The 25,632-nt window shown below is 39.4% G+C and overlaps 1 long non-coding RNA gene across 1 annotated transcript; it reads left to right on the plus strand.

The window, feature by feature from the left end:
* The first annotated feature begins 13,575 nt into the window (after window positions 1–13,575).
* On the plus strand, window positions 13,576–25,093 carry LOC134472303 (uncharacterized). Its single transcript, XR_010042144.1, has 2 exons — window positions 13,576–13,734; window positions 24,386–25,093. It is a non-coding gene; the product is annotated as an uncharacterized LOC134472303 (long non-coding RNA).
* Window positions 25,094–25,632: the final 539 nt, after the last annotated feature.

The raw sequence follows: 25,632 nt of genomic DNA on the forward strand, positions 1-25,632 counted from the left end.
TGGCAATTAATTACCTCATGGGCCCTGCTGCTCCAGTACGCACCGGCAGATTGAGAGGCTGCAGAGCTGGGCGGGAAGGCGACCTCTGCAGGAATCCGCCCTCTGCCGGTCACCGGGCTCCCTGGCATGCTAACCAGGGCCTTCATTCCAAGATGCAAATGAGGTATTTTGAGGACTTCTTTATTTATGACCTTATTACTCTGAAACGGTTGGGAGTTTTAATTTTGTGGCTAGCCCACCTGCTGTTTCTTTATTAAAATCTTAGTTCTGGTTAATCAAAAACATTCTTTGCAGTCAGGTCACATAGATTCTATAAAACAGGATGCCCCGATTTGCTCTGGGTTTGGCGTGAGATTTATCTTTGGAAGATGCACACTGATTTATATGTGTGCTCACAAGGGTGGCAGTGAATTAAAATATGATCACAAGGGGAAGAGGTTCATGGCTTTCTGAGCGTGGTCATAAATAAGGGATTTCATAACCAAGTCTCTCTGTTTAGTATCCATGTTTCCCCTCACCTGTGGGCCCCTGGGGTCACTCTGTGGGTAGCACTCCTGGAGACCAGTGTTGCGTTAGCACAGGCTCATAACACTGGCAGCACAGGTCCACGGCTTTATAAACGCACAGCACTGAGGCGTGGACTCCGCGGAAGCCACAGAAATGATGATTGCATTCCATCATCACCCAGATTCGGTCTACAAGCACTGCCTGGAATCTGCCTCTCGGTTCTCTAGCAGGTATTTGAGAGGCGGTAAGGCCAGACCCTCGGTCTACTGTTGGAAAGAGGGCACTAGTACATTGTGAAGGCAGGTGAGAAAGAGAAACCGAACATGGAAAGCAGCTGTTAATGGTGTCCTGACAGTTACAGAGGTGTGCGTGAGCACGCAGGTAGATTCTATTTTACTCTCAGATATTACGCATTAAATGTCATCTGGAAAAAGATACACTCTTACACATTTGACACAGTGACAATGGACACATTTCCTTGGTGGCAACTTCTAGTAGTTGTCTCCTAATCTAATATTATCTCACACATACAGATAATGGAATATAATTTAATCTCTGGATCTGAAATTGGATGAGACAGCCACGGTCATCAGAGGGACACTATTTACATGGCTGGCAGGGATTCCCCCCCCCAAGCTGAGGGGCCAGGGGACTGTCTTCCCAGAGAAGAGGCTTCGGCAGTGACCACAGCAGCAATGCAGAGCCCAGCACCGTTCCGGAACCAGGTTTCTGTCTTCCGTGCATCTCTGGGACCGTTTCTGGCCTTTCTGATCATGTGATCATATGGCAATCATGTGAAGTTCCAGAAAAGGCAAAGTTGCAGAGATGAGAAAAAGGTCGTTGAACACTAGAAGTTTGTTTGGGACGGGCACTCGGCACTTCCCGCTCAATTCTCTATCAATCTGAAACTCCTGTAAAATAAAGAATTATTTAAAAATGTGTTACATTGCAAACGAGGCTCTCAAAAATGAAGTTGGTTCCATATTACTACAGATCACAGCAGGGAACGGAAACTTTGTGTTCATAATAGGAGAGAAAGCCTGTCTGCTCACACGCTGAAGCACTCATCTGAGCCATTCTATCTCAGGGAGGGTCACCCAGGGCAGCACGAAAGCCAGGGGGCAAATGCACAAGCCTGTCCCTGATGCTAGAGTGGCTCTGCTCCCTGCAGCAGCCATTGGCCACACCGTTCACACCTGTCCATCGGAATGCACAGTGACAGAGAAGTCTTCTGGACATGCATGGGAGAAAGAACTTCAAAAAGACATGAGAACGTAAGTAAAAGACACTGTCTACAAATTTCAAAGGTGAGGGACATTTTTATTTTTCCCATATGTTGTTTTTATTTTGCTTCTAAGTGTGGTGTTTCTCAGACCTGAAAACACTTGAATCCGATGTTTTTCTGGTAGTTGTTAAAGATGCATTTTCCTGGGCAGCACAGGAAGCTTACCATAGCCTCATTCTCTGAGACAGATTATAAGATGTGTAGTTTTAACAAGCTGTTCATTCCAATTTTTATTTTTCTTTAGTCCATCTTTGCAGTGCACAATGACAACATTCCTCAGAATTGTTCCACGTGCATAACACACCTTCATTCTTTTTCTTTTAAAGAGGGTAAGATTAAACAACAAAACAGGACATAAGAAAGCAAAATAAAAGGCAAATTTCAAAGCACGACAATCAGAGTTCTTCACTATCTATCGTATTGTCTCTTGTTTTCTTCCAAATAGTTGTCTATATCTTCACATACAGAGAATTCACACGAAACAACATAGTATAGAACTGATCTGAACAAGACGAGGAATGCATTTTAGGTCTTAAGGATCAGACAATAGGGAAGTCAACAATGGCTGTCATAGTGTCTCTCATTCTCCTCAAAATAGCTTTCCATATCTTCATGTATGTTGAAATTAAAGAAAACAAAAGGGCTAAAATCACTCTGAACAAAGAATAACAGTATTGCTGGATTTCACATCATGACACTACAGGATCAGCACTGGATATTTTAGTGTCTCTTTTTCTTCAAAGTATCTGTTCATTTTACCATGTGTCATAAGATCAGTTCTCATAAACTGTTTATAGATTCTATACATGCACGAGTCTCAACATGTATTGCTATCTTTTTTGTATGAGGGAAAAACAAAAAAAAGCAAGACAAAACAAAACAAATTCCTATAAAAACATGAAATGAAAAAGTCATATAAAACCACAGTACAAGGTGATCTACAATGGTTACTGTGTTGTCTCTTGTTATCTTCAATAGAATTGTCTATATCATCAGGCACAGTATAATTGAGTATAGCAATATATAACAACATTAATAAAAGTAAAACATTGTATATAGTATAAAACTTCAAAAGCAGGTGATAATCAAACCAGAGAGGGTATCCTAGTGAATCTTGTCATCTTCAGTGTAGTTGCCTACACTCTCAGACTTATACTATCAATCATAACAGTTTTAAATAAAATCTGTAAATGCAAAACAGCAGTCTAACTAGGTTCAACTAGGATCAACCAGATTCAACTAGGATCAGTCATGATAAAACAGTGTAAGTTACACAGGGTTTCAGATTAACAGGAAATTAAGGATGATTACCGTACTATTTCCTGTTATTTTAGGGACAGCTGTCTGTGCCCTCAGATTTAGCACAAGGAGACAAACTGGAAAAGACATAATCCATCTAAACAGAGCAGTGTGAGTAATGTGGGTTTTAAGCCCTCTGCCTTCTTTTTTTAGATTATTCTTCCCTTTGATTCCCCCAGGGTGCACTGCACAGTTTGGGTCCCACCAACTCCCTCAGTTTTTAGATTGGGGGGCAACCTGCTATTTACCTAAGTGGTTCCAAACCTTCTCACTCCTGGACTTGATCTCAAGTTGTATTCCTTTACCTACAAAAGCCTCAAGGTTTTCCTTTGTGATAGCTAAGCAGTTCTCTTGCACATAAGCATCCTGTCTTTTGAATCTATCTGCAGGTGCTGGTCGAGTTCCCCCTATTTCTTTCTGGGTTCCTGTCACATAGAGCATTGTTTTTCTCATATTTGATTTTTGGTCCATAAACTCTTTTACAGATTAATTACATTTCCTATACAGAGCATCTGGGTGGACCCTACCTTCTGATCTACTCTGCTTGTGTATCTTTTCTCTTTTCCTTTTTTTTTTTTTTTTTGTTTTAGTGTATCAAAGCCATGTAGTTAGAGACTACAGCCAACCTTCTCTGCCTCATTTCTACTATGCTATTTTTCTGCCATTGGTTGTTTACTTTTTTCCTTCATTCCACTGTCTGCTTCATTCATTGAGGCCTCTCTGCCCCTGGTCCTGATGTCCTGATATTTTTTTTTCTCTTTCTCTAGAATGTCCTTCAGTATTCTCTGTAGGGTTGGATTGGTGGCTATGAATTCCCCCAGTTCCTCTTTGTCATGGAAGCATCTTGTTTCTCCATTAATTTCTAGAGACAGTTTAGCAGGGCATATCAATCTGGGCTGGAGCTTATTTTCTTTCAGGGCTTGGAATACTTGGCTCCAAGCTCTTCTTGATTTGATGATCTATGTTGAGAAGTCTGCTGTGATTTTGATGGGTTTTCCTTTACAGGTGATCTGTTTCTTTTCTCTGATGGCTTTTAGCATTCTGTTCTTATATTGAATTTCTGGGATCTTGATTATTATATGTCTGGATATCTCTGTTTTGGTTGAAGGTGGCTGGAGTTCTGTATGCCTCATACATCTGAATATCTTTTCCTATGCTTGGGAAGTTTTCCTTAATTATTTCTGTGAATAGCCTTTGTATTTCCTTTGTTTTTACCCCTGCTTCTTCATTCAGATTTTTTATTCTTAAGTTATAAATCCTCTTGTCATCTTCTAGCTTTTGTATTGTTACTGCCTGTCTCCTTGTTATTTTGAAAAGATCTTTCCTTTCATGATCACACATTGCAAACATGTCTTCAAGTTTTGGTAATCTATGCTTAATTTCTTCCAAGCAGTTTTGCCAGCTTTCAATGGAGTTTTTAATTTCCTGGTAATCTCTTTGAATCTGCTTCATGTATTCTGGGTTTTCTTTATATTCTTCATCAAAAGTTTCTCTCATTTTTTGTGTGTTCTTCCATTTTTCCATCTGTGTCTTCTTGAGTGGTACATAGCATTTCTTTTATTAATCTACTTATATCTTGCTTTACTTGATTAAATATTTCAGTTTTGAGCTCATCTTATGAAGTCCCAAAGATCTTTATGTCTACTGATGCCATGTCTGATATTGCATGTTTGCTGCTCTCAGTCTCTTTTGTATTTACCTTTCCTGTATCAATGTTCTCAGAGCTAGGGGCAGGGGATTTTTTTCTTATTTCTTTCTCTTGTCATGTTTTTGGTTTCTTTCATACAGGTGTATAGTGGATGTCCTAGTCCCTTTCTCCAAGCACACTGGCTACGGATCTCTGCCCTCTCCACTTTGCTTTTGGTCATTGAGGTGCAAGCAGGGGCAGCGTATACTGTTCCCTCCCCTCCAGGTCAGTCAACCGACAGGGACCTTCGATGCTTTAGTCTATGCCACACCTACAGACTTGGTTTGGGATGTTTAATTGGGTCTCAGCCAGGGGTGTGACCCAGGCCAAGCAGATCCCACCAATCTGCTCTGGGAAGCCAGCAACCAACTGAAGTCACTGCTATTCCTTGTTCCTGCCCATCCTGCCCAACTCCAACGTGTTGTCTAGTCCATCTCCCCTTTGCCGTGGGAGGGTCTTATTCTGAGCACTCACCGCAGGTTAATGCAGGTCTCCACATTGACTATTTTCCACTGGGCTTGACAACCTCCTACTTCAGCACAACTGCAGATCCAGTGGGTCACAGTGGCACAAGTTTAAGTGGCTCCTGCAAGTCACGTTGGTGTGAGTTTGGGCGGCTCCCACAAGAGCACAGTGAGTACTAATCTTAGCTGCTGCAATGGTAGCCCCAGGACTGCATTTTTGACCAGCCCTTTTCCCTTAATTTCTTCCTGGGTTGAGAGGATCCATCTCCCTCTGTCTGGACCTCTCCAAAATGTTTTATTCCAGCATCTGAGTTGTCTGTCTCAGGGAGCCTCTGTATGCTGCTGCTTACTGATACACTTTGTGCCTCTGCCTTCATTCTTTTTCCCTCTTCCTCTTGGTCCCCCTCCATTTAAAAGTATCTATCTCACTATTTCTTATTATCTGTCTTTTGTTTTGCCTTTCATTTATATTTGAGGTTTCTCATAAAATGTCATACCATATCTAAGCTCATATGTCTGATTTATTTCACTTAGCTTTATGGTATTAAGGTGCATCTGTTTTCCTACAAATGACTCAAGTTTATCTCTTTTTAGCAGAGTAGGGCTCCATTGTATACAAACACCACATTTTTTATCCATTTATTTGTAGATGGGTATACAAGTGACATAAAGACTTAACTATTATAAGTTGTGCTGCTGTAAATATGGGATGCATTTTTCTGTGTATATGATATCTGTAACTCTTTCAGGAAGATATCTAGAATACCTTGGTCGAGTGGAATTTCTAGTTTTAGTCTTTTGAGGAGTCTCCGTGCTGGTTTCCATTGTGGTTGTACCAGTTTACATTTCCAACAACAATGTAGAAAGTTCCTTTTTCTCCACAGCCTCACTGATAATTGTTAGTATTTGATTTCTTGATGATAGCCATTCTTTCTGGAGTGAGATGGAGTCCCAGTGTTGTTTAACTTATGTTTCTCCAATGACCAGAGATGTGGAGCCTTTTTTCAGATATTTTTTGACCAACTGTATGCCTCTTCAGAAAGTTCCATGTGGTGCTGTGTATTATTTTATTATTGGGTGGGACATTCTGTCACATGGTCTTAGGGGATTGTTACACACAGGGTTATACTTTTCTCCTTTAGCTGGAGAAAAAAAATCCTTAAAATTCTGCACATTTACCTACTCTCAAAAGTGGTTCTGGTAATGGGGAGGGTGATCAAGCCACTATTCCTGTGCATAATGAGAGAACTAAGAGAAAGTCCTTGGTCCCTAGGACCTGATATAATTTCACAATGCACAGTGCACCTAATATAATGTGAAATTTCCTAATGCAGGGAATGTTAGCACAGCAACACATGGAATGATAGGTTCCACTAAGCCATCCAATTGCATTTCTTTTTTAAAATTCTTAAATTTTATTTTAGAGAGAAAAACCAAGCCTCTCCCCCCCCCCAAAAAACAGAATAAAATCAATCAAAACAAGACAGTGTACAGGATTTCAAAACAAGATAATAGGAAATTAGCAATGGCCACCATAATGCCTCTTGTCTTCAAAATACCTGCAGATACCGTTAGACATAGTAAACTCAAACTAAACAGAAACACAATAGAGCCAATAGACATGAAACAATGAATGCAGTACAACACTTCAAAACAAGATAAGAGTAAATCCAAAATGGGTACCATAATATGTCTTGTTACCTTTGAAATAGCTGCCCATGCCATCAGGTACAACAAAATTGAATAAGATAAAACAGAATAAAGCCCAATCAAAGAAAATAATGAGAATGATATAGGATTTCAAAACAAGATAACAGAGAATTAACAATGGCCACCACCTTCAGAAGGAGATCAGCCATAGAAGCTATAATGTGTATCATTATCTTCTTAATTGATGATTAGACTACCAGCTGAAGGACTGCAAAGCCAGTGAAACACTGAACACCATAAGCATTAAGTTGTATTTTACCTCATTAGCTATCATCACAGCCTGTGTTTCTCCAGATCAGCTGATTGCTTAAAGGGCAAGGGCAGGGAAACATTGGCTCTTCTTCTCTCTCTGCCCATGTGCTGCAAGGGGCTGGAATCTGCTCTCCCCCACTCAGCCTGCAAATGGCACCAACTCACAGGAGGTTGTAGCTTCTTGTTGACTTCTTGTTCTCCTCCCCGACAGCATTTCTTTATGTATTTTTCACACTGACAACTAGGATCATCAGAATAAAAAGAAAAAAAAGAAACAGGAATCAGGTTTTGAAGTGACAGCTCTACTTTCCCAAATCAAGTGACAGTGGTCCAACCATTTGATGTTGCTAAGTGTCAGCTTCTCCAAATGAAAAGTGAGTGCAGGATCTGTTTCCCTGGGTACTACTGTTTCAGAGTTCAGCTTAGGTAACGGGTGAAATGCATGACAGAGAAGTGTAAGGTGACGCCCGAACACGCACTCCCAGGATGCATCTCTGTGAAAAAGCAGCTGAAGTCTAGGAAATAGCAGACAGTAGCAGAATTTGAAACGGGACAGAGACTGAATTTTCAGCATTTTTTCTAGACTTCCATCAAAGCATTGTAAGCTCTGTTGATGACTTCTTACTTAATTGCCATATTAGGGAGAATCAAATTATATTTCTAATTACATCAGACTTAATAACAAAATCAAATCATGTGCCTCCATTCCTAATTACCATTTGTTCGCAGTGTCACGATGCCTTTAGAACAGTGGAGTAAACAGAGCCTGGAGAAGTAAGCCCAGAGAGTTGCTTTTGCTTCTGCTTTTCATGGGTCTGGAGCTTTCGAAGAAGCATTAAATAGAAAGCATCCATTCAGCACTTCTCAGTGATAAAAATGTGGATTTCATCTAAATGGCCCACAAAGCTGTTTCACATTAAACGCTCTCTGGAGTAGAGTCTTTGTTAGAGGGAGCATTATGGAACCATTTACATGGTAATTATTTCCAGTCAGCTATAGATGATAACCTCTTGTCTAGTTTAGGGAACTGGTGTAAACACCCCCTGGTGCCAGCCCACTTCTTCAATATGCACGTTAAGGCTGGAAGGCTTAACGTGTTTACATTAAAACTTTGAGGATCACACACAGGTATTTCTGGGGATGAAACGTAAGTGGAATTTTCCAGAGTAAAGGAAGCTAGAATTTGTTTGTAGGGCTTTGATGATTGTGACTAAGACACCACACACATGCTGGTGCTCCTGATCTCAGACAATGAGTATTTCCCACAGTTCGGTTACTAATTGGGCTGGAGAAAATTCTCAGAATCCTTTTCTAGCCTGTACGTTACTCAGCTGCTAACAGTACATCAGAGTCAGCACCCAGGAGGAAACTTTTTTGTTTTGTTTTTTATCATTTTGTGTTGTGGGAATCTTATAAGCTATCCACTAAGGGAAACCTCTTCCAAATAATAGCTTTGAATATCTCTGTAACCCTTATTTCTAACCTGGAATAATTATACTTACAATACTGGATAAGATCTGAAAACCGAGGAGCCAAGGAGCACCTGTAGTGCAAGCTGTGTGCCCACACAATCGGATTCGCAGACCTTGAGCCAAGTGCAGCTCTGGGAGCTCAGGCGTCTCTTGATTTTAGCTCTCCTGGCAGAATTGTCTGCTGCCAGCGTGGGCACTGGTGGATGGCCTGATTTGTCCTTTAAAAGTTCTCAATGTACTCAATAAAATCAGTCCCTGTTGTCAGTAACCATGACAATTGCCCAAAGCAATCTTGGATTTTAAGATACTATCCATTGTAGTTAAGGATAGAAAGACAACATCATTTTTTAAAATGAATGTTTCCTTGGCAAAAGACTCAGTTCCTAGAGCCTAAAGAAAAGAAAAATGACATAATAGATAAAACTCAAGGTTTATAGAAGAACCATTTACACAACACAGGGAGAAAATGAGACAAATCTAGAATGTGGGGAATTCACAAGAGAACTGGCACAAAAGCTTCAAAATGTCAATATTGCAAGATAACTGAAAAGGTGTGGAAATTGTCTATTTCAAAAGAGATTAAGGAGACACAGCTCTAATGTAATGTATGACCCTTGATTGAATCTTTATTCCACAGCAGACCTATAAAAGATACTTTTGAGGGTAACTGGGAAGATTTGGATGTGGACTGGGTGTAGCTGAGTCATAACTTTTTAAGAAAAGAGCCAGCAGCATTATTTGTAGCTGAGCATCCTAGCATTTAGAGGTGAAATGTCACCATGCCTGCAAGGTACCCTCAAATTATCCAGCAGGAGTACAGAGAGCTCACTGAAAACAAAGCAGTGGAATACACAGATGCACCGCATTTGTGTTGATAGGGCTGTACATGGGGTACACATGGGCGCTCATCGAACCACTGTTGCATTACTGGTTTGGAACTTCCCATGATGACTAGCCGTGGACACTGAAGCTGCACTGCTCCAGGTGGATGCTGGTTTCTTGTCTGTGTGGCCCAGGGCTACCAATGCCACCCTCTCATACCTCTGATTTATCACATGCATGTATAAATGATGCTACTGCCTGCTTCAGAGCGCCACTACAAACACCAAAGAGCTAATAAATGGGAGCTTCTTAGAGCAGTGCTTGACACACAGCGAATGCCAAGGAAATGTTGGCTTTCACTACAGTACTGAGGAAGCTGCAGGAGGCAATGGGCCACGGGGCAAAAGTAGGCATGAGCCCTGGGCGTGCCTCGGTTTCCCTTTCCTCTCCATCCCCATATCCACATGTGTACTCCCCCAGAGGTTCCTCCCGAAGCCTCGGCTAAACACAGATCCTACTCTATCCACGCAGCCCCCCTGGTGGGGAGCTGGCCACCTCTCCAAGCCCCAGCCTACAAGCTGCATCATATCTTTCTGTTCTGATGTGATTCCCTGTATCTGCTTTGATTTTGATCAATGGATTTTGCCATTTTATTGAAAATCAAAATATGTCTGTGAAACACAGTTACAGTTTATAAGTGTTTTCACATGTTTGTAAAGGGCGTATTTTCAAGGTATCTTTTTCATGTCCTAGTGCCTGAAATGGAATCTAGTAGGAAGGAAATAGCATTAAACTTTTCTAGTATTTCACTACTTGGGCCAGAAAGATCAAAATAGGGATTCAAATTGTGTATGGAACCAAATTCATATCAGGTCCCCCATGGAATCAGCCAAGGAGATTTTGCTCTCAATCGAATATGAGCATTTAAGGAAAATGTCACAGGCCCTGGGGAAATATCCAGTAACTTAGAAGAAGCCTTGCAATAAAGCCTGGAGGATTACCTGATTATTAAACATAGGTAAAACCATGGGAATGAATCAAATTATCATGGAAGAATCATTCAGAGCAGCGGGACAGGAAAATACAGGGAGGAGATCAGAATATTTTAACTTAAGTGGAAAAATAGTGGCTGCAGAGGGTGAGGAATTGTGACAGACCGTCAGCCCTTGGTACTGACGGGAATTGTTTCCAGGACCCCCTGCAGATGCCAAATTGAGGAACTCAAGCTCCTAAGGTAAAATTGCATAGCATTTACATATAAGCTCTGTGCATCTATCTTCCTGTGTATTTCAAATCATTTCCAGATCACTAACATTACATAATACGATGTGAGTGCTTTGCAAATCCTTGTTATACTTTAGGGAATAATAAGAAAAAAGAGCAGGCACATGTTCAGCACAGATGTGTTTCTTCAAAGATTCTCAATGCACAGTTGGTTTAGTCCTTGGCTGTGGAGGTATTGTGGTTTAAATCTAAAATGTCCTCCAGCATTCTGAGGCACGTGGAGAATGACTGGATTCTGGGGGAGTTGTACCCAGCAGTGAGTGTATCCACTCATGAATGTGCTGCTGCCTGGTGGGGTTTGGGCAGGAGGAGCGGCTCACTGGGAACAGGACCGGGAAGAGTTATCTCCTTCCTGATCTCCTCTCTCTCTGCTTCCCAATCTCTCTGTCATGAGTGTGTTTCCTCCACCAGAACTTTTAGGTGCCCTATCTCCTTGGAGCCTCCTGGCCATGCACTGAGTTCTCTGAAGCCATGAGCCAAAATAAACTCTTTCTCCTTTAAACTGTGGGTGTTGGGCATTGTGTCTCAGTTAAGAGAACGTGATTAAGACAAAAGCCCACAAACACAGAGGCCCCCTGTACGAGTGTGCACAAACCCCCTCCATATGGATGTCTATACACAGAGTCACTATATAAAAACAGGGACCTATATAAAGTAGAAAAACCGATTTTCTTAAAGTTAAAGGAATGACATGTTTTGTGAAGAATGAAGACCTTAAAGTTTGCAGCAAAAGAGCAGAATTAAGATAAAATTTGAAAAGCAGACATTGGATTGAATTAACAAGAAATGATTGATGACCTTGATAGAGGAATTTCAGGGCACTGATGGACCCCATGGAGGATGGAGTGAATTGGTAAATAGGAGTACATTACAGAAATTGGGAAGTTTGTTTCTTCACACTGAAATGGGCGATGGGAGGGCAGTGGATGTGGTGTAACTCTGACTGCTCTGGCTGCTTTTCCTCTGGAGGAGACAGGCCGCTCCACTTCCTAGGTGTTGCATGTGCTCGGGTTCTGGGGACAAAACAGCTCGGGGAGGCAGAGAGCAGGATGCAAACTGTGACGTCATATCTGTCAAGATGACGCTTTTGCCACATAGGGTCATGGAAGGCACTGATTGCACTCTGGGGTTCATAGCTTTCAGAACCAAAATTCCTCTCAGATGGAGGCAAGTGTGTGGTACCTGCTTTTGCAGGTTTTTATTTTTATCTTTCTCTGGTGCTTTATGAATATTGCAGGAGAATGAACACCTCTTGTCAGCTAGTTAAATGTCATTTCATACTAGAAGTCATCTCTCTGGGTTTTTTTTTTTTTTTCTTTTTTCCAATAGAATGGAATATATATTCCATATATTATATGTACTGCTAAGTAAACAGATTCGAGTATTGATGCAGATTGAGCTTTGTAATTTAATATTGGAATATGTGGTTATCAAAGTGGACTGATTAATTAAATTCAGTATCTGTCTTCTAGATATGATGTGGCTTTTAAAAATGGTACTAGGGTAAGGAAAGGTATGGAGCCAGTTTCGTAATGGGGAAGAAAGAACCGTGCAGTCTGGAAGAAAAGACACCACTCAGCCATGGGCTCACAGCAGGGCCGTTCACCGCTCCAGGTCCCAGGGAGACAGGCGAGCCAAGGCCGATTTTCAGGGGAGCTCAGGCAGCCCAGGCTCAAGTCCTTAAGAAATCCATTCCTGGAGAACAATGCCTTGTTTAAAATGTTTAGTTTCCTACTTCTGAACACATCTCTGCATTTTCCATATCTTCTTTTAATTCTCTCTTAGAGTGGCTTGCATCTGCCTCTTTGTAGGTCTTGATAATTCTTACTGTAACTACAAGCAGGAAATTTCAATTTTGAGACAAATTCTAAGGAGATCTTTTCCACGCTCTTCCTCTCTGTCTCTGTATTGCTGTGTCTCTGTCTCTGTCTGTCTCTCACTTATTCTGTGTATAATCTCTCCATAGATAGACATAGATATATGTTTTTAATAGATGCTTATCAAATGTGAATATGTCCTTTCTTAAATTTATTTAATAGCTCACTGTTCCCCGGAGACAAAAGCTTTCACTGTGGTAGCTTTTACTCTCTCTCCTATCAACATTAGAATCTAAGACACAAAATAGACTAAGTAATAAAAATGAGATATATCTTTATTTGAAAGGAGACTCATATGGCTTAAATAATTGGATGGCAACGGTGGTGACGTATTTAAAAAGAAAATACAAAAAGACAAAGCTGAGTGCTGCTAGACAATTTTAAAGTCATAGCTTTCCCTCATAAGCCAAATTTGCTTTTTCTCTCTTTTTCTGCCTCCCTCGCTCCATCCCTCTTTCCCTCTCCTGCGATATTAGAAATTGAACCCAGGTCTTCCCAATGAGCTACATCTGCACCCCACTCCCCTGTATTAGCTATTAGACAGGGTCTTGCTAAGCCACCAAGTGGCCCAGGCTGGCTTTAAACTTGGCGTCTTTGAGCCTCAGCCCCCACCATGCTGGGCCTGTAGGTACCCGTCACCATGCCCAGCTTCCTCTAGTGTCTTTGTAAAGTCGAGACACGCTGATTTTTATAATGAGCATCAAATATTTTGAGGAAAATTTAATGTGATGGCCCCTTACATAAACTGTACCATTCCAACTCTACAAACTAATTTGATTCTAGAAATTCGGTGGAAATATTTTTAAACTCAAACTAAGAACGCTTGTTTTAAAATTTGAGCTTCTCATCACTATGGCAACCACACCTAGCACCCAACCTGCTCGCCTGTCCCCTGTTAAGCTACTTGGAAGCAATTTCCTGCTAGCACATAGATATGTAGAGACGGTCCTCACAGCTTCTGAAGCTCACATCCCTGGGCCACTTTGTGGAAGCCCCTGGAAACGGCCCACAGAGTCCTGTGCCGTGAGCTCCTGCCTGCAATGCCCATGGATGAAAGGCGATCCGATCCTAGGAGGTGAGTTAAGCAGTCTGATTTTGGTGATTGGAAACATCTGTGATGCATTGAAAACTAATGATATTTAATGATAAACATATTTTTAAGAAAAGAGATAAAACAGTGTTGAGGTAGAATTACTTAGCATACCTGATACAAAGTAAATGATGTGTTGTTATACGGGGTGCTCAGGAAACAATCACAAAGAAATCTGTGAATAGTATGCATAGAACCATCACAGGCCAACACATACAGATCACGTCAGCACCTATGTAGCTTCTGGTGAAATCTACAGATGTGGAGCCCAAGAATGCAGAGTGCCAGCCGAATACATCTTGTATAACTCAAATGGAATTCTTAACGCCAAGCCAAACCTTAGCATCTGCTAAGTGACGTAGAAGACAGGGACTTCAGGGTCCAGCCAAACTTGCTGGCTTTTCAAGGACGGCTCTGTCACTTGGTAAACTTCGCTTAGGCATTCTCAGTCTCGGTTCCCACGCCTGCGATGACGGTAAGTGTTCGGTTTTCATCATTAGGTGAAATTACATGAAGTCGTGCATGGAAAGAGCTAAACACAGTCCTGGGTGTGGAGAAGGAGGTGCACCAAGTGGTGGCGTCCTCAGAAGGAGCCGCTTTGCACAGTAGCTGCTAGAAGCTCTGCAGAAGAACAGTTAAAAGTGCAAACTTTAAAGCCAGTTTTCCTTGGCACAAATACCACCTTAAATGGGAAAATTACTTAATCTCACTAATCCTTTATATATGTATTTGTAAAGTAGGGAAGATAATAATAATTTTTGTCTCATAAGACTGAGAGCTATTTAACTGGTGCTTGAGAAGGTACCCTTCATAGAAGACAGTAAATTTGGAATACACGTTAGCTGCTATCGTGCCAATGGTATGCACGAAGGCATTGCCATGTTCTCTCACAGATCTTTCTATCCACAGACCCTAGAAAGCACGGTGCTCTGTACAGACCAAATAAACATGCACACGAGAAATAGTTTACAATCTTGCATCTGCTGTTTAAAAACTGCAATATGCTTCTGTGGCTTCTCAGTGTGGGCCTCTTTTCTTAGATGAAAAATAAAAAGTTTGGACCCAGGAGGTCTCTAACAGCTCTAATTATCAATGACTTAGAACAGCTCTAATTATCAATAGAGAGTCATCACTAAATTACTATAAAGCACTAAATGAAGAACAAGCAAAACAATGTTACATGTTTTTCATTTTGTTGCAGGCAGTATTGAAGGTGTTTTCACAAACTGTCTAAATGTCACCCACACATTTAAAGCAGTATTGGAGAGTATCAGTCTTGATTTTCAGAATTAAAGTGACATTAATATTTCCTGCCAAACAAATATAGAATACATATATGTACGTATTTGAGTACGTATTTGTACTCTATATTTGTAATATTTCCCACCAAACCAATATATTTGTCCCTTTGGAATGCAGAGAGCCTGTCACGGTATCTTCTAGGCTGGACACACATTGTCCTGCTCTGAGAAACACTGTCATGATGGAGCGTGTGCATCCTCTCTTGCTGCTGCCATGCATGACCGCAGAATTCACGGTCTGCCCAGCACAGCTTGATCATCTTGCTGCTGTGAATCTCGGGAGTCCTGAGGTTTGCAGTGGTCCAGCACGGGCGTCCCCGAGCTGCGGTGAGCTGGCAGGCCTGCATTTCTTTCTGGAGAGGGGATCTGTGGCCTTGACTCTCACAGCATCTAGACTACAGGCTTCCTGCGTATCTTGTTCTTTTTTTTTATTTACAAGAAAAAAGACGAGAAAAGTGATGATGCAAAATGTCAAAACAAGATAATAGGAGAGTAACAGTAGCTGATACATTGCATATTGTTATTGTCAAAGTAGTTGCTTATATTAAAAGCTGTATGCATGAAATATACAAAAAATATAAGCACAACATTTTCTTTGCAATGAAATAATAGTATAACTATTTTATTCAGTATATATGTGTATATATAAATATACATATTTTTCCCTTCCGCTTCCTTTTTTCTCCTTTTACCCATCCCAGTTTCTCTTTCCTTTTGAGCACATTCTTCCTATTTCATACATTTTATACATTTTGGATCTTATTTACTCTTTCGATTTCTTACACTAGGGAGACAATATGATGCTTACACAAATGAATCCAGTTTATTTCACTTACGATTATGGTCTCAAGTTGCATCCATGTATCTATAAGTCTCAAGTTTATCCTTCTTTATGCTTGAATAGTACTCTATTTTATAAAAATAATACGTCTTTCTTCATCCATCCCACAGTTGATGGGCATTCGGGCTGTTTGCAAGATTTAGCTGTTACAAATCGTGCTGCTATAAACATAGATGCACATATATTGCTGTGGTATGACAATATTAATTCTTCTGGGAAAATACTTGGAAGAGAATAGCTAAGTCAAATGGAACCCTTAATGCTAGTTTTCTGAGGAATCTCCACACTGATTTCCACAGTGTATACTCACACCAACAGTGAGAAGGGTCCTTTTTCTCTACAGCTCCTCCACCATTTGTTATTGGTTGATTGCTTGATGATAGCCATTCTTTCCGGGGTGACACGGGATCTCAGCATTGAACTTTTTTTTCATACAGTTATTTTCTTCGTCTGAGTATTGTGTATTCATCTCAGATGCCCACTTTTGGATTGTGTCGTTGAATTTGGTGGCGGAGTCTGAGTTTTTTGATAATTTATATGTTCTAAATATAAATCCTTTGAAGGACAAATGGCTGAAGTTTTTTGACACTCTGTGAGTTGTCTTTTTGCTATGTTGGTGATTTCTTTGATGTACAAAAGCTTTTTAATAAGATAAGATCCCAGTTGTTTATTCTTGAAGTGCTTCCCATGTGGTTTGGGTTTTGTTCATGAACTCTCTGCCTACACCTATGTCTTCAAGATTTCTACCTACTTTCTTTTCCAGTAAATTTAGTGTTTCTGTTTTAATATTGAGATCTTTGATCCTTCTTGACTTTGGTTTAGTGCACGGTGATAGACATGGGTCTAGTGTTAGACTTCACCCTGTAAAGAGCCAGTTTTTCCAGCACCATTTTAAAGAGACAATCCTTCTTTGAGTGAACATATTTGGCCCTTTTGTCAAAGACAAGGTGGCTGAGTGTGTCTGCAGGTGGTTCTTCAACTTCTAATCAGTTACACAAAAACTCAGGTGTGTTTGTGTGTGTGTGTGTTTTTTTACCAACACCATCCTAATTTTATCACAGCATCTGTGTAATATAATTTCAAGTCACAGATTGTGATGCCTCCTGCCTTGCCTCTGTTGACCAGGATTTGTTTTGCTACTCTAGGTCTCTTCTGGTTCCAAATGAATTTTAGGAATGTTCTGTCTAGTTCTATGAGGCATGCTAGTGCTATTTTGATCAGGATTGCATTAAGTCAGTACAATAAATATGAGTATGTCCATTTTCACTGTTAGTTTCTCCTATCCATGAGTAAGAAGTATCTTTCCATTTTCTGATAACATGTTTGATCTCCTTTTTCATAGTACTGTAATTTTCATTTTGCAGATCTTTTACTTCCTTTGTTAGATAGATTCCTAAGTATTTTATTTTGTTGAATTCCAAGGATATGGTTTCTCTAATTTCTTTCTCAGTGTGTTTGTTGTTCGTGTACAGGCATGCTATTAATTTTCAACATTGGTTTTATATCCAGCTATAATATTGAATTTGGTTATTAAACTTAGAATTCTTTTCGTGGAGTTTTTGAATCTTATATGTAGAATATCATGTTGCATGTGAATAATGATAATTTAACTTTTTCTTTTCATATACTTATTACTTTTATTTCTCTCTCTTGTCTAATTTCTCTGGTTAATGTTTCCTGAATTATACTGAGTAGCAGTGGTGATAGTGGACATCCTTGTTATGTTCCTGATTTTCAAGTGAAAGTTTTCAGTCTTTGTCCATTTAGTATGATGTTGGCTGTTGGTTTGTCATACATGTGTTCTATCAGATTGGCAAAGGTCACCTATCCCCATTATTTGTAGCATTTTTCATGAATGAGTGTTGGACATGTCAAAAGCTTTCTCTACATCTATTGAGATGATCATGTGATTTTCTCTTTGTTTATGTTAACATAGTGTATTACATTTACTGATTTGAGTATATTGCATCATCCTGCATTCCTGGGGTGAATCCCACTTGGTCATGGTATAAAATCTTCTGGATTATTTGCTGTATTCCAGTTGCTTTTGTCTTATTGAGGATTTTTGCATCTCTGCTCATTAAGGAGATTGGCTTTTAGTTCTCTTTATTTGGTTGGGTTTTTATGTGGTTTTGCAATCAGAGTAATACCTGCCTCCAGGGATAAGTTAGAGAGTATTGCTTCCCTTTCTATTTATTAAAGAATTTGAAGAGTATTAGCATGAAATCTTCTCTAAATTTCTTGAAAAATTTAGTAATGAATCCATCAGGGCCTGGGCTTTTGTTTGTTGGCAGGTTTTTAATTTCAGTTTCATTAACTAGTATTGGGTTATTCAGAATTTTTATATCATTTTGATTAACCTTGGGTAATTCATACATATCTAGCAATCTGTCCATTTCTTCTGTGTTTTCCATTTTATGAGAATAAAGGTTTTTGAAGTAGGCATTGATGATCTTTTCAATTTCCATAGGATCTTGAGTGATTTCACCCTTTATATCTCTCGGTGCACGAATCTGAGTCCTTTAATTGTTTGGTAAGACTGGCTAAGGATTTATCAATTTTATTTATTCTTTCAAACAGCCAGATGTTTGACTCATTAATTCTTTGTGATGTTTTCTTAGTCCGAACTGCATTAATTTCTGCTCTGATCTTTATAATTTCTTCCCTTGTATAGGCTTTGGTTTTGTCTTGTTCTTTTTCTAGAAGGTTGAGTTCTAACATTAGGTTGTTTATTTGTGCTCAGTTTGTTTTCCTTAAGTGAGAATTCTCTGCTATGAATTTCTCTCCTAGGACTGCTTTCATTGCACCCCATAAGTTTTGGTATGTTTTATATGCATTTCCACTTAACTGTAGACATTCTTTAATCTCATCATTAATTTCATGTGTAACCCACTGGTTGTTCAGGAGAGTGTTATTTAATAGTCATGTCTTTGTGGTATTTTTATGGATTCTTTCGCCATTAATTTCCAATTTCATTGAACTATGGTCAGATAAAATTTGGGGGATTCTTTCAATTCCTTTACATTTAATTAAGCATGTTCTGTGTACTAGTATATGGTCTATTTTAGAGAATATCCCATGTGCCACTGAGAAGAACGTGTATTATGATGATGCTGGGCAAACAGTCTGGAAATGTCTATGAAGTCCATTTGTTCATTTAGTTCTGATATTTCTTTATTGATTTATTGTCTAGGTGATCTATTGCTTTGTGACAATGGGGTATTAATATGTTCTCTTACAATCATATTATTGCTTATTTGATTTTCTTATCTACTAATAATTATCTTACACAGTTGGGTGCTTTTTATTTAGTGCATATATATTTTTGATTGTTATTTCTTCCTCTTGAAATTTTTTCTTAAATCAGTATGTAGTAACCTTCTTTGTCTCTTTGGATCATTCTTGGTTAACTTCACATTGTCTGCAAACAGAATCGCTACCCCTGCTTTTTTCTGGGTTCCTGTTGCTTGGAAGATGGTATTCCATTCTTCTGTTGTTAGTCTAATAATTCCTTTTTGAGTTAAATGTGTTTCTCATATACAGAATATTCTTGGATCTTGTTTCTTGATCCATTTTGCCAGTCTGTTTCTTTTGATTGATGCACTGATGCCGTTTATGTTGATGGTAATAACCGATGTGTATTGGCTCATCTTTGTCCTGTTACAGTCCTGCTGTCGGCTCCTTGCTTTTCCCTTCTGTTTAATTGCATAATGAGGCTGGTGGGTTCTTTCTGTTGTTGTTCTCAGAATTCTGTTCGTTTTTATCTCTATCTAGAACATCTCCCAGTGCTCTTTGTAGAGTTGGTTTAGAAGTCATAAACTTCTTCATTTGTTTTTTATCATGGAAGTATCTTATTTCTCCATTAATTTTGAAAGACAGATTTGCAGCATACATCAGTCCTAGGTTGGAAGTTGTTTTCTTTCAAGATTCTTGAAATACTTCACTCTAAGCTCTTCTTGACTTGAGGGTTTCTGTTAAGAAATCTGCCATGGTTCTGATGGGTTTTCTTATATACTATCTGTTTCTTTTCTCTTACAGCTCTTAATATTCTGCTTTTGTACTGAATTTCTGAAATCTTGATTATTATATGTCTTGATGCTGTTTTATTTTGGTCATGGCTGTTTGGGATTTTATAAGCATCATTTATTCATATATAAAATTCTTCATCCATGTTTCAGAAGTTTTCTGCCATTATTTCAGTGAAGGTTTTTATAGTTTTTATGCTATCTCCAATTATTTTATTCACCCCAATCAAATTCATCTTATTCTTCTTTGCTTCACCTTGTAGCTGTCAGCTTGGGTTTTCATGGCCTCTTGCTATTTTTAAGATATGTTTTTATCTCAAGCTGCAGCTGTGTCTTCGCCATCTGATATTTTATCCTCTTCATTCAGCCTGTGGTGTACACTTTCCATGAATGTTTACTCTCTTAGGTTTCTGTTTGCTTCTGTTTCATGGACTTTTTTCTTTCCTATCTTGGGCATTTTTTGTTTTGTTTTCATCATTTCTCCAGGCTCATCTATTTTAATACATATGCTAATATCTTAGGCACCATTTCTCTTTGTACCTGAGAGATAATTTTCTCTGTAGTCATTTCCACATATTCTATCATTTCTCTGTATTACTTCAGAAAGTTCCAGTGTTTGAATTCTAGTTGCATCTATCTCCTTTTTGTTGTTGTTGGTGGTGGTAACAGGGATCAAACTTATGACTTGGTGCTTGCCAGTCAGGCGTTTTTGCCACAGAGCTAAATCCTCAGTCCCTGCAATTTCCTTTATCTCCTTGTCCTCCAGGCTTTTCCTGGGTGGGCGCAGGGTCTGGGGTTGCATTTTGCTTCTGTGTCTTGTCATTTTCTTTTCTCTCTTTTATTTTATTTTGTTTTCTACATTGATTCTCGCCAATTTCTTATGGTACATGGCTTTATCACTAGTATTGAGGCTTCCGTAGGAGATGTCTGTTCTTAAGTTATATCCTCTAGACATAAGTAGTTCTTTATAGCTATCACAAGAACCACCTTCTGAGTTTGTAAAAAATGTGAAGTTACTATTTGGCTCAGTATGCAATTCTTTGTTAGTGGGCTGGGGTGATGATTATGACCCCATATAATGACAGTGTTATCATACAAGGGAGAAAAGCTGATTATAACATGTATGATGTTCTGGGCTAAAGTCCTATGATTAGTAATAACAATAGTGTCAAGTACAGCTTAACTACTGACCAATAATGGTACCTGTTAACCTGCTACCTCTAACCCTAAAATTATATAACAAACCCTAAAGTTATATAACCAAATTAAACATGTACCACGTACTTGTATAGAGTGCTTTTTTTCCACAGCAGGATGATTTACCCAGCTGCAGGGGCAGGGTGGGGTTCTATGGATACGTGATTAGGATAACCATGATGGGTGAGGTGACATACTGCAGAAGTAAGGCTGGAGGTCAAAGGTGATCCCCAAGTTTTGGGAAACTGGAAGCCACAGGAGGGATCGAATGAAATGGAAGGGGAAGGAAGAGCAGGGCAGGGAAGAGACAGTGTTTTCTCACTTGAAAGTTTAAATTCAAGAGAAAAGAGGGAAAGAAAATCATCAGAAGGAAACAAAAAAGAAAGCTAAGAAACCTGAACCATGAAAAAGAAGAAGAAAGAGAATACTGAAAAAGAAAAGAAGAAAATAAAGGAGACCAGAAAGAGAAAAAAGCCTCACAAAAACCAAAACAACCACAAAATACTGAACAAAATAACATGAGACCCAGCCAGATAGGAAAAGGTGGTCATTTTGACAGACGAGGGAGATAAACACAGCGAAGCCCCTCCAGTGTTTACAGGGCCGAGACAGCGTCCAGGTCAGTCCCAGAAACATGCTCAGCTCTCCTGCCCTGTCTGCCGTGGGATTGTGCTGGGTACGGAGCTGGTCTCGGCCTCTGATCTTCCGGTGCTGGGGTTCCCCAAAGCCCACTGCTGGCTCCTCAGTGCTGCTTCAGACCCTTCCATGTTGCTGGTCTCCCTGACCATTCTGCCCACCAAAGGTGCATGTGTGCCCCTGTGCCCAGGCTGTGCCCAGCCTGGGTGTCTCCCATCTGGTCCTTCTTTCCATCTCCAAAACCAGCCACTTGACTGGCAGGAGGACCCTTCCATCGTCACATTTGCTTCTGAGCATCATAAACGTGAGAGGTATTTGATATTTAGGGATCTGTAAAGTTAGATTGGACCCACTTAGGTACTCCAGGGTAATCGCCCTTCCCAGGCTTTGCCTTAATCACACCCACAAAGCCACTTTCACTAACATGTTCTGGGGGTTGGCATGGAACTCTTTGATCATTGTTTTAGAAGAAGTAAAATTGACTCCTAAAGCACAATACACAACAGGAAATCATGGACGCAATGTGAAATAGCTTGCTCTTTGAAAGACATCGAAGAAACGATAGGCAAGTTATATTCTGGGAGAAAATATGAGCAAATGACATATTTAAAGTGACACACAGGGCATAAAGAATTTTCAAAGATTAAACATAAGAAAGAAAATATGCAAATCAATATATGAGCAAAACATTTGAATAAGTACTTTATGAAGAAATATAGATAGCACATGGCTTCTATAAAAATGCTAAATGTAACTATTATGGAAATGCAAATTTTATTGTTAACAATATGTCATCTTACACATAGGATGCCTGTGTAAACAAAAACAGCAGCGATGATAATCATAATATGAAAGTTAACGTGGAAGTAGGCAATGCCAACTATTAGGGACAGTGCAAAGGATCTAGATCTTTTGTTCGTTGTTAGTGGGAATGGAAAATGGTACCATCAATGTAGAAGACAATTTCTGACAAAGTTAAGCATGTACTTACCGTATGATCCACAACTCCTGATACTAGATATTAATTTATTTAGAAAAATATGTTTCTTCAAACATAAACTACTAGAAAAAAATCTAAAAACTTATAGCAACATTTTTCATAATCACCCAAAAGTGAAGAAGCTCTAACATTCCTTAGTGAGAATTGGATAAACCGTGATACATTCACATGATGAAACACTATTCGCAACAATCTACTGAAGAATTAAAAATCATACATGAGTTTCAAGTGAAAGGCTAGTGAACATATAACTCGAATGTGACACAGATGTGACACTGTATAAAGAAATTCCAGAAAAGGTGCACTTCCTGGGGAGAGAGGAATTTGTAGTTGCCAGGAGTTGGGGAAAGGGAAGACATAAGGAGGATCTGGGGTGTGTGTTCTACTCCACATTCTGATTGGAGTGGTATCCACATGCATTGGCCAGAATACACCGAACTGTATGCCAAAAACGATGCAACTATTATCATGCAAAGTTTAAACACACTTTTTAAAACTAAAAAGAATAGATTAAATGTTGGAATCCGCAAACCCATTGACAATAACTCATCACATAATAGAAAAACGTTAACAAGAAAATGAATTACTCCTGTGCATTACTGGAGTACAAATTGATTCACCATGAGAAAAAGTTCTTTAATGTTATCTACTCAAGATAAATTTATACACCCCAAACAAACTTGCGTGTGTATCTGTGGGAAAGGCATCTATGGTGCTCGGAAAGAGACTGTAGAATCTTTACAGCAAGATTATTACTAACAGCTCCAAAGTGGGGTCAGGCTAAATGTGCATCAAACTGTACTGCCTAAAATAATTGTGAAATTCTATGGGATACAAAGGTAACAATGATAAAAATAAAGTAACTGCTTGATATTTGCAGCAACAAGCAAGTTTTCTCAATATTTAGTAAGCAAAATACATGTCTTCCACTGGCTCCCAATCTCCATTCAGGTAACTCTTCAATGAGGAGTGGGCATTTTACAAGTGTATTTTAGTAAGTGTTATTAGCTTAACTTTTGTCCCTTTAAGATATTATTTCATTGCTTCTTTATATCATAGCACTTGTTTATTTCATTGTACAAGAACAATACAATTCAAGTTTGATATTTTTATATACATCTGTATATACAAAATACCCACTAATGGGCTTAGTTATATGTTAGTTAAGTAATCACTTTAAATATTTTAAATTATTCATATATGTTTCACAAAAATTCAGTGGACATGTAAATCTCTTTAGCAGTATTTGGACAATTTTTCTGAAGAAAAAAAGTGCAATATTATGTTTTTTCTTAAAAACAGTGAAATCTAGCGCTCGGTCTTCAAATAAGTTATCAATTGATACATTTTAGTAGTGACTTAAATTTGCGTAGTGATGAGGGCTCATGCGTGAAAAGTCTCTATATCAGCAAGGCTATCAAAGCCACAGGGAAGTTGGAGATTACACACTGTTGGCCGTGCAGTACACAGGAGACGCCCTGGCAGTTGGTACTATAAACAGAAAAATGGGCCCCTCAAAATACTTGACCTAAATCTTAAGGAACTGAATTTGTCATTTCGCATTGTGAGAGATTTTGCAGACATGATTAAACTGTTTGATTATTATTTTTTTTTTATCTTTTTCTTTTGGATGCAGGAGGGTCGGAGTCTAAGATGTTAGGAGAAGAAGGCAGAGGGGTCAGTGTGGGTACTCTGCCCATTACTGCTGGCCTGGAAGATGAGAAGGAGAAGTGTCACTCAGGAAATGCAAGCGGACTCTGCAGCCTGAGAGAGACCTGGTCAGAAGAAATACAGCTCTCCCAGCCCCTTGGTTTCTATGGAATGTAACTCACTCAGAGTTGTGAACTCCACACTGTACGAGGGCAGATTCCCATTGTTTTAACCACTAGGTTTGTAGTGATGGGAAATTAATGAGTGGTAAATGTAAGCAGAGGGCTGGGGAGCAGCCCAGTGGTAGAGCGCCTGCCTTACATGCCTAAGGCAGGCTGCGGATCCCCAGTACTGCTTTAAGAATAAGGTGCAATGGCTGATAAACCGTGTCAGCTTGAGAACTGAGAAATTTAGAAGCTTAAGTAGGTGGTTCAGCAGGGGGCCAGTGCACTGCCTTTGTAAACATCCTGAGCCCATGCAAGAGGAGGGCAGGGGATGAGGTGGGTCGTAGTCTGCACACGATGTAGGGGAAGAGGACAGGCGTGCTTCCCCATCCCTTTTGCTCTGGCTGCTTTTGATGTCCTCTGCTGCCTTGAAGCATTGCCCCTGTGCCACACCACCCTGCCTTGGAGTCAGCTGACTATGAACTGAAACCTCCACAAACTGTGAGCTAAATAAACCTTTCCTTCCTTAATTTTTGGTGTCAAGGGTTTTGTCTCAGCAACAACAGAAGAGTAATGAACACAAAAAGTAAAGATGATTACTCTTACTAATAATTATAGAGATGTAGTACAGAAACTAAACTACTGTTGATTAGCACAGTGCCAAATGATTTTTAAAAATTAACTTTTAGCATTGTTCATGAGCATATAATCTTGACCCGTTCAAATGCTTTTGTTGCATATATAAATTGTTTGCATAATTTTAGAAGGCAATTTAGTAGAATGCATCAAACTCTAAAATTCAGATACTGAGCCGCCAGACTTTCACCAAGTAATTGTATTTTTAGAGAGCTATTTTGAGATTGCCACATAATGACCTTGTTGCACGAGATGGTCAACATTACATTTTCATAAGGGAGAATAAACTGGAACACGGGAAGTAAACTTTTCTAAGTAAAAATAATTATATTAAATGAAAGTTTTGCAGCCACTCACTGGAATAAGATATTAGTATATTCTTTTATCAAAATCACCCAGAAGCATATTTACCAAAAAGAAAAATTATTCTCAT

This window comes from Cavia porcellus, unplaced genomic scaffold (assembly GCF_034190915.1).
Source record: "Cavia porcellus strain 051 isolate PalLab524CR breed Dunkin Hartley unplaced genomic scaffold, mCavPor4.1 scaffold_23, whole genome shotgun sequence".
Lineage (NCBI taxonomy): Eukaryota > Metazoa > Chordata > Mammalia > Rodentia > Caviidae > Cavia > Cavia porcellus.